Source organism: Dama dama, chromosome X, assembly GCF_033118175.1.
Source record: "Dama dama isolate Ldn47 chromosome X, ASM3311817v1, whole genome shotgun sequence".
Taxonomy (NCBI): domain Eukaryota; kingdom Metazoa; phylum Chordata; class Mammalia; order Artiodactyla; family Cervidae; genus Dama; species Dama dama.
Window position 1 is genome coordinate 6828546 of NC_083714.1, and position 9482 is coordinate 6838027.

At 54.9% G+C, this 9482-nt stretch overlaps 1 non-coding gene and 1 pseudogene across 1 annotated transcript; both read right to left on the reverse strand.

Moving 5' to 3' along the window:
- Positions 1–859: 859 nt before the first annotated feature.
- On the reverse strand, positions 860–9135 carry LOC133052151 (protein PRRC2B-like; annotated as a pseudogene).
- On the reverse strand, positions 3160–3245 carry LOC133053311 (small nucleolar RNA SNORD62). The gene has a single exon (XR_009692229.1). It is a non-coding gene; the product is annotated as a small nucleolar RNA SNORD62 (small nucleolar RNA).
- Positions 9136–9482: the final 347 nt, after the last annotated feature.

Below are 9482 nucleotides of genomic sequence, written 5' to 3' on the forward strand. Positions count from 1 at the left end.
CCCCCAGGGAAGTCCCCCTCGTGTTTTATCTGGTTTTGTCCTGAACTGTATGTAACTACTTCTCTAACCTCTGCTTTCTCTTGGATTAAAAGTATATGTGTATATATGTGTGTGGGCTCAATTGTGTCTGACTCTTTGCAACCTATGGACTGTAACCCACACGGCTCCTCTGTCCATGGAATTTTCCAGGCAAGAATACTGGAGTGAGTTCCCATTTCCTTCTCCAGGGGGTCTTCCCCACCCAGGGATTGAACCTGTGTCCACTGCGTCTCTTGTGTTGGCAGGCGGATTCTTTACCACTAGTGCCACCTGTCTTTTGAAAGCCCAAAAGAAAGTGTCTGCAAAAGCCAGATGGATGGTCAGGTCAGGTAAGCGGCTGAACTGGCTGGTCTCACCTCAGCCCCCAGAGCACTCACTCCCACATGGGCTGTTGCCTCAGCCCCAGGGTTTCTGACACAAAGGCCTGGGATGGGGCCTGAGAACCTGCATTTACAGCAAGCTCCTAGATGCTGCTGCTGCTAGTCTAGGGACCCCAGTTTGAACCTCACTGGTTAAGCAGACATACAGGCTGTATGAGGCACAGGAAAACCTGTGTGATGCCAAAAGCATGGGACAGACACACTGAGAGAGCGGGCCAAGGGCAGCAATGGGGGAGAGCAGGAAGGGAGGCAGGAGGACACGGGGACAAAAGACAAGGCTGGGCCCCTGGTCTCTAACACACCACAGTTCACTCTCTACCCCAACCCGCATCCCCCGTGGACATGCTCACAGCAACAGGTGGACAAGGGAAGAGCCCCACAGCCTGTGAAGGCTGGAACCCCTGGGGGCAAGCCGCAAAGCCCCCTCAAACCCAGGCATCTCACCTGAAGGGCTGTAAGGAGCTGAAGATCTCCTGAGACTGGGAGACATGCGGCCCGTCCCTCAGTCCCAGCTGGGCTTGAGCTTTAAGAGACGTCACTCATTATCAGAGAAATGCAAATCAAAACCTCAGTGAAGTACCGTTACACGCCAGTCAGAATGACTGCTATCCAAGAGTCTACAAGCAATAAATGCTGGAGAGGGTGTGGAGAAAAGGGAACCTTCTTACACTGTTGGTGAGAATGCAGACTAGTACAGCTACTATGGAGAACAGTGTGGAGATTCCTTAAAAAAAAAAAACACTGGAAACAGAACTGCCATATGACCCAGCAATTCAACTGCTGGGCATACACACCGAGGAATCCAGATCTGAAAGGGACACGTGTACCTCAATGTTCATCGCAGCACTGTTTATAACAGCCAGGACATGGGAGCAACCTAGATGCCCATCAGCAGACGAATGGATAAGGAAGCTGTAGTACATAATACACAGTGGAATGCTACTCAGCCATTAAAAAGAATACATTTGAATCAGTTCTCATGAGATGGATAAAACTGGAGCCCATTATTCAGAGGGAAGTAAGCCAGAAAGATAAACACCAATACAGTGCACTAACGCATATATATGGAATTTAGAAAGATGGTAACGATAACCCTATATGCAAGACAGAAAAAGAGACACAGATGTATAGAACAGACTTTTGGACTCTATGGGAGAAGGCGACGGTCGGATGATCTGAGAGAACGGCATCAAAACATGTATGTTATCAAGTGTGAAACAGATCTCCAGTCCAGGTTGGATGCATGAGACAAGTGCTCGGGGCTGGTGCATTGGGATGACCCAGAGGGATGGGATGGGGAGGGAGGTGGGAGGGGGGTTCAGGATGGGGAACTCATGTAAATCCATGGCTGGTTCATGTCAATGTATGGCAAAAACCACTACAATATTGTAAAGTAATTAGCCTCCAACTAATACAAATAAATGGGAAAAAGAGAGAGAGAGAGAGAGACGTGGGAAGGAAAATTGGGGTCTGCTGGGAAGCAGCAGCCTGCAGTTGGGGAGGTGGGTGGTTCACCATGCTGCCCTGCAAGCTGTTTCTCACAGCCCATCACCAGCACCCCTTCACCTCCACCCCAGTCTTTGTTCCTGGGGCATCCAACACCACCCATAGAGTGAACTCAACACAGCCTGCCTGCACTTCCTTCCTTCTCAGGAGAGAGCAGAGAACCGGCAGGAAGCAACCCCAAACCAGCACTACAAGCATCCCTACACTGGACCCTGCACAGCTGGATGAAGGAGCCTGAGCTCCACCCCCAACAGAGGCGGGTCCAGAAGTGGAACCGTGGATGGATAACGCCACGGACAGAAGAATACAGGTGGTATGGCCCAGTTATGAGACCTTGCAGAGCCAAAAGACATAAAGTTTAAGAATATGCTCTGAAAAGGTCAGGATGGGCCATATCCTCTGCCCCTGGGGCAGTGCTTCACCCTGGGCTCTGCAGGAACAGGGGTTGGCGGGCACAGGAGCCCCGTGGAAGGCCCAGCACCAGCTTCAGGAGGGAGACTCCCTCCACACGCGGCCCCTGCCAGCACAGAATTGTGCCCACTGTGCATGAACACAGACACCTGCTCATTTATACAACTACCGCTTTCTAACGCATCCATGCCTGGGAGTCTAGGCCTTTCTTCTCTTCATCAGAAGGATACCTGATCACCAAAGAGAATTCCGTTTCAGTGAATCCCCTGGCTAGGGTGCAGGAGCGAGAGCGTCAAGAAAGGAAAGCTAAGCCGTCCAGAGCACTCAGCTCCGTCCCTCCTCCTCGGCTCTCACACGTTCACTCGGGAAACACTGACTGGCTGCCATAACGTGCCAGGTACACGGCAGTAATGTGAGGGGTTCAAAACATGAGACAGGCCAGGAACGGGTACATGAAGCAGCCAATCACGCCCTGTGCTGCACCCTCCCCTCTATCCCTGGGTCACCTGTCTCGCTGGCATTACCTGTTGGTAACTCTGCTGCTGAGGAACCAGCCGGGGCTGACTCGCAAACACATGGCCATCCAGGTAGAGAGGTGGCAGGTGGCTGCCTGGAAACACAATTCGAGGCAGGGGAACAGGATCAAGTCTCACTGTCCCAGAAGGTCCTGCAAAGTGGTGGGGGGAGGCAACGTGGCAGAGGTGGCCCTGGGCTCCTGTGCAGCCCAGGGCCCGGGGAGAGGGGCCGCTGCAGCCAGCCTTCCCCTCTCACCCACCACCCCGCACACCCAGGAAGGGCTCGGTCATAAAGGAGGCTGCCAAGGTCTCTCAGTCACGGTCCTCTTCATCTCCCTGCTATTGAGTCCACAGTGGAGAGTCAGAAGGATCTGTTGCAACCGGATCACTGAGACGCTGGCAGCTGGGCCCCTTGAGTCCCCACGGGCTCCTTTGGGCACTGACACCGTGATGAGGACAGTGACCATTGGGGTAAAACTGGCTCCTGCTTATTGAGGCTCAGTTGATACAAAACCCTCCCTGGATGTGAGCTCATCTCATGGGCATGGTGACCCCGCACTGGGCCATCACGACCCTGCTATTTCACAGAGGATGGGGCAACGTTCAGACAGCTGCTCATGCGACAGAATCTCTGATGGGACCTCTCTGCAGGAGGTGAGAGAGCCCTGCAGAGGTCACAGAGTCATGTCGCCCCCCAGGGTCGGACGCTGAGAGCAGCAAGTGCCAGAGACCAGAGCACACAGGAACCCATGGCCCCCAGGCAGGAACATGCTCCTTAGGTCAAGGCAGGGGGGCCTCAGGGCTACAAACCCATGTTTCCCTCGAGGGAACGGAGAAGGATCCGTGAGCTGGACCAGGGGAGAGGTACCTGGAAGGGCTGCAGAAAGTGTGACTGAGGCCACGGGCACAGAGGGCTTGGAGACTCCACTGAAGGAGCTATAGCTGATCCCGCGGGAGGCCCCCCTGGAGGGTGGGGGCTGCGGGCCTGAGCTGGAGCCTCCTGGCGAGCTCTGCTCCGGCTAGCTGGGCGAGTTTTCCCAAGCCTTGTGCACAGACTCCATCTTTGGATGCAAGGAGGTGGGGGGAGATTGAAGTTACGGGCCAGAAGGCAGCGGTGGCACAAAGCTAAGTCCAGGGGTGGAAGGAGGGGGTGTGCTGGGGTGGGGTCTGCTTGCTCTTGCCCACTCACAAGCCAGGCCCCAAGTTACCTTCAGAGTGAAGTCAGCGGTGGGGAAGGACATGTGGGAGGGGCTGATGGCTCTCTGGATGTGGTGGTCACGCTGCAGGATGGGGATGCTGGGGGTGAGCCCGGCCTGGAGGGAAGGACACAGTGGGACACCTGCAAAGGAGGGAACCACACCCTCTCCTGCCCGGACCCAGCCTTCCAGCAGGGCCGCCGTGTTTCAGCAACAGAAGCACAGCTGGTGGCCAGCACGCAGGCCCCACTGCATGGCATGGAGGTCCCAGTTCCTGTCTCAGCCCCTTCCCCCAGACTGCGAAAAACAGGCCCTGGAAACATGCTCAGAAATACAGTGCTAGACCCCCTTCCTGCAGTGTCCAGCGCCCACCTGCATGTCATGGGGTTTCTGAATAATCGCAGAGTAAGGACACTTGTTGACTTAAATTAGCACAGCACTCTCAAACGTGTGTGACTGCGGAACCCGGGAAGTTTTGAATCACAAAGTGCCAAATACAACAGACCTTAGGGGTTACACCACTCCATTTTAAGCTCACAAAACCAGAGCGGGGAACAACTTGCCACGGGCGTTCAACTAGCTAGAAACGGCACCAAGACACAAACCAACCCTTCCAACCCGAGAGCCACACTGACGAGGCTCTCTTCCCCGGGGCCTGCTGGCACAGGGACCACACAGCTGGGCAGTAGAAGCATGGCCAATGTGTCCTGAAGTTTGACAACTGGAATCCCTGTGGGACCAGAGGCAGAGCCGGGCTGCAAGCTGAAATCAGAGTCCTGTAAAAAAAAGGGAACAAGGCCCACCGAAATCACCCTGGCTCGCCTTCTGGCAGAGACACACGTGAAGGAGACCCATTGCCTCAGCAACTCAAAAAACCCAGTATGGGACTTCCCCGGTGGTCCAGGGGCAAAGACTCCGGGATCCCGCTGCAGGGGGCCCGGGTTCGATCCCTGCTCAGGGAATTAGATCCCATATGCCGCAACGAAGACCAAAGACTCCATGTGACGCAACTAAGACCTAGCACAGCCACATAAATAAAGACTTAAAAGTAAATAAGTAAGCAGTATTCACCATGTGAACAAAACGGCCAGCTGTTTCCGAAAAGCCCCCAAGCAAGGCAGCCATCCCCTTCCCTGCCTGGCTTCCTGCTTGGTCTGAGAACTTGCCTGGCATTGGCAGGGAGACGGGACCAGCCCATAGCAGCTCGGCAACCAGGATGCCACCCCACGACATCCCTTGGAGTGTTGCCAGCACCTACCAGCCCACTCCTCCAGGAAAGGCCCCTCCTTCCTCTCCAAGCACCAAAAACAGGGGTTGGGGAGATGTGGAGAAGAAACACTTCAAGCCTCATCTTCGGGTTGGCTCCAAATTCAATGGGTGTCACTGGCAGCACAGAGTCCCCGTGAATCTCCACCCCATGAATGGGGAACCACAGCGCCTGGCAGCCGTTCGGCCCCCTCGGAGCCCTTTCTGTTTTGCAGAGAGCACTCACTTCCGATGGGTCCCAGTCTGTGCTCCGTGCTCTGTCCTGAGCCTTGTTCTGAATCCTTGATGGAAGAGCAAAGAGGCTGAGACACACAGCCTGGAGTGACCCTGACCACTAGCTTCCAAGGAACTGGGAGCCAGAAAAGAAGAAAAAAGACACCGGCCGTTCTGCCAAGCCCCGGAGAGCCGGGCTCCAGATGACCTTTGGCTCTGACTGCTTTTGAGTTTGCTCCTTGTGGCTATTGGCCTTGGGCACCAGGCCAGGCCCACTTGCATCCTCAGGCTTCAGGGTGCCACATGGGGAGCTGCGCTGCGAGGAGGTCGCTAAGGACTCTGGGACTTTGAGCTCAGGTCAACACCACTGTCTCCCTGGCTGCTCTTAAAGCCCTGCTGTGCAGGACACACGGCCAGTCAGCACCTGAGTCCTGCAGAGCGAGACCTGAGGCATGACATGTCTCCTGGCCCGAGCCCATGATCCCAGGTACACATGGACCCCTGCACTCTGAGCATGGCCAGACACCAAGGACCCAGGGTGGGTGCTCCCTGGCCATCCCCTCTTTCTCCCTCCCACACAGGCACCTCCTGCAGAGCTGAAAGCAAGACTGGTGACCAACGATGAGCCAGGCTCACTGCCTGGCCAGGGAGAGCATGGGCGGGCCACTGGGACGGCCCTTGATGGTAAGCACATGCTTGGTGCCTGGGGGCCACTCACCTCAGCAGAGGCAGGCTTGGTGCTGGTGAAGGCAGTGGCAGCTTTGGTCCAGGAGTCACTAGCAGAGGCCTGAAGGGGGAGGGCTGCTAGGAGAAAGACAGAGTCGGGACATCAAAGAGGAACAACCAAGCCAGAAACACGGCCACGGGCAGCTCACACAAACTCAAGTCTCCAAACCACCTCCCTCCTCAGTCTGACACCTTCATTCGACTCCCCAACATCCCCAGAAACATTTCCATAAACGAGCTTCCCGTGATTTCATGGACAAGGAGCTCCAGGTAAACATGCCAGCAACTTCTCACTCACAGGGATTAGAATTCTGTATCACTACCTCTGCTGCGGTAAAGCTTTTCTCACATAAGCCAACTATTTATTTCTACAAATTGGCACCTCCCTACGGGTCTTTGAACGAGTCAAGCTGATTATTACTCAACTGTTGTTAGCCCAAGCATTCTTGAGAATCCAACAAAAGTCACAGACCCTGTGTGTGTGTGCAGAAAATCTCCTGAGCTCTTTTCCAAGATCCAGGGCCCTTCTGAAGCCATCCACACACCCCTGGTCTGAGCAACCACGAGACACTGCGCAATCCAGGAGGGAAATCCTTGATAGCCAAGGGTAACTCCCTAGTTGGTCCATTCTGCTTGACCACGCTGGCAGGTACGTATTTTTGGACATTTACACTGTGACACCCACCACTCTCACAAAACCAAACTGACTGCACCCAAAATATACTGAAAGACTACTGTACTTTCAATCAGAGTTGACTATTTCCCAATATTACATTGAAATGTTTAGAGTCAAGGTTTTAATCAGAAACATGAAGACAGGCCATGTGGTAAAACTAAGAGAACCAGGCTCAGAACCCAGGATGTCTGTCATGCGGCTCCGGGGTTGTCACTCACTCTGGAAGTCTCAGCTGCTTTGAATAAAAGAGCTAGCAATGGATGATTTCACCAAGTTCCCGCTGCCTTCCCTGCAGGGCCTTGCCCAAAGCAGGAACTCAAGAAGAATCTGCTCAATTAACATGGTTTCGTATTTTAAAATGAAAGATTACCAGAAAAATACCACTGGATAAGACATTCCTTTAACTTCAGGGAAACAGAGATTTTCTACAAATTAAGGGCCACCCTAGTCTGGTTTCAAGTCTAAGACGACATTTGGGGAGGGGCCGACAGAACCTTCCTTCTGGCAAGGAAAGGGCACACAGCACAGACAGGAAAGCTCTCGACTCCTGTTCTCCCAAATATTCGTCTGCTGCTCGCTCTCAAGGTAAGAAGAGAGGATTGCTGATGTGGGTGAGAGTCAAGTCAACTCCTGAGCGACCTCAGCCAGGAGGGGTGGGACCACTCTTTCCTGTCACTGGATGCAGAATGCTCTGCTCGCCACCACACTTCAGGCAGGGAAACGTACATCTGTTCAGAGGCTGCAGCGGCACGTGGTGCTCAGATGGCATTAACCCCAGACTAGGCAGAGGAAGCCAGGAAACAGGCAATGCTGTGTCTATGCTCACGGCCCCAAGGCAGAATCCTACCCTGAGAAGGACTGCAAGCCTGGGAGGCGGCCCGAGCCTTGGGATCCGAACACAAGCTCCTACCCTGACTGCTGCTCTCACAGATCTCGGTGCCCAGGCTGCTGCTGGGCACAGGCCCGTCGCCCTGCTCCAGACACAGGTTGTTCTGCTTCTTCGCAAACCGAGAGGAATTCAAGAGGAAAGACTTCGGCCTTTGACAGGAACCTACGGAGAAGAGGGTGATGGGGTCCAGCCTCGATGGCAGACGGGAAAAATTAGCTCCCCCCAGAAAGACGCCTCTGGGCTCCAAAACCACACCCAGAAACCGCTCCAGAGAATTCACGAACCATCAGTTAAAACCTTGACCACGCGGGAACGGCAATGCCAACCAAACCACCCCTGGAAGTGCCCAGTGGGCTGCGATCTGAGACTACAATAGGAGGAGGCTGGACTTCAGGAGCTGACAGAGGTCTATGTCCTGCTCACTTCATTTCAGCTGGTGTCAACAAGGACCAGTCATCCTCTGAGAGCATGGAAATCACACCATCTACCCCACGGAGCACAGGGAGAGTGGGCCCTGGGAGGCACTGCCTGCTTACAAGCATGTCATTCGTCCTCTCCCAGCCCGGGCCAAAATCTCAACACTCCGACTCCGCAGGTCTCTGCGTACAGCCCCCTTGCATCACGCCCCATACCTGCACTGCTTGCTCCTTCTTTCTCCTCTCCTCCTCCAGCAGGCAGCGCTGCTTCTTGGTCAGGACCTCAGTGAAGCCTTCGCCCACCAGAGCCCACCTCACTCTCCTCCCCAGGGCTGGATCCACAATTTTCAATGTTGGTGTCTGAACCAAGATTCACAAGGAAGGGCAACGGTTCCATTTACTGCAAGCTAAGAATAACCTAACCCTACAGACACCTGAAATCGAAGCACTGAGTCAACTCAAAAGGCCAGGCCCTTAGCTGGCTTGGGCCTCAGCCTATTCACTGTCACCAGGGTCTAGGAAACCCAGGGAGGATTTCGACACTCTTCTCACAACCCTGTAATGCGCTGTTATCTCAAACCAAACAGGAAAGAGTGAAGAAAACAGGCCTCAGCGACAGACACACCTGAGGCCCAGCTCCACTCCTAACCAGCTGTGTAACCCTGGACATATCACTCAACCTCTCTGGGCCTCAACTTCCCATCTTTAAAACTGGGACACTGCAGGGCTGTTATGGGGGTGCATCCTGCCAGACCACCAGGACTCCCTGAAGTCGCCCTTCCTTCCCGTGGCCTCCTCCTACTCTGGGAGCTCACTCTCATCCTCAGGCTCGGCGCCTCGCTGCTGTTGCTGCTTGGAAGCTCCTCCTACTCAGAGTCCTCACTGTGGGTCTCGCTGGCCATCCTCCGCCGGGGCTTGGCCCGGGGGAATTAATCTGGTGGGCCAAACTCCTGCAGACCCCGGCCCCGGCCACTCCTCTGGCTGCCGTTGTAGAGGGCCTGTGCCCCAAGGACGCCCCCGCCCCACAGGCTACTACCAGTGGGCTGCCAACAGAAGGTGAACTCTCAGAACCCATGGCCATGGCCCCGGGCTGGCCCCCGGCCCCCAAAGCCTTGCTCCTCATCAATGAAGATCCAGTTATTCCTCTTGGTTAGGAGTGTGTGGCTGGCCTCCCTGGAGGGTCTGGCCTCTGGGGCCCCATCTGTGTTGTTGTGCCCCTCGGGACGGCTGGCCTCATGGTCTGAGCTGG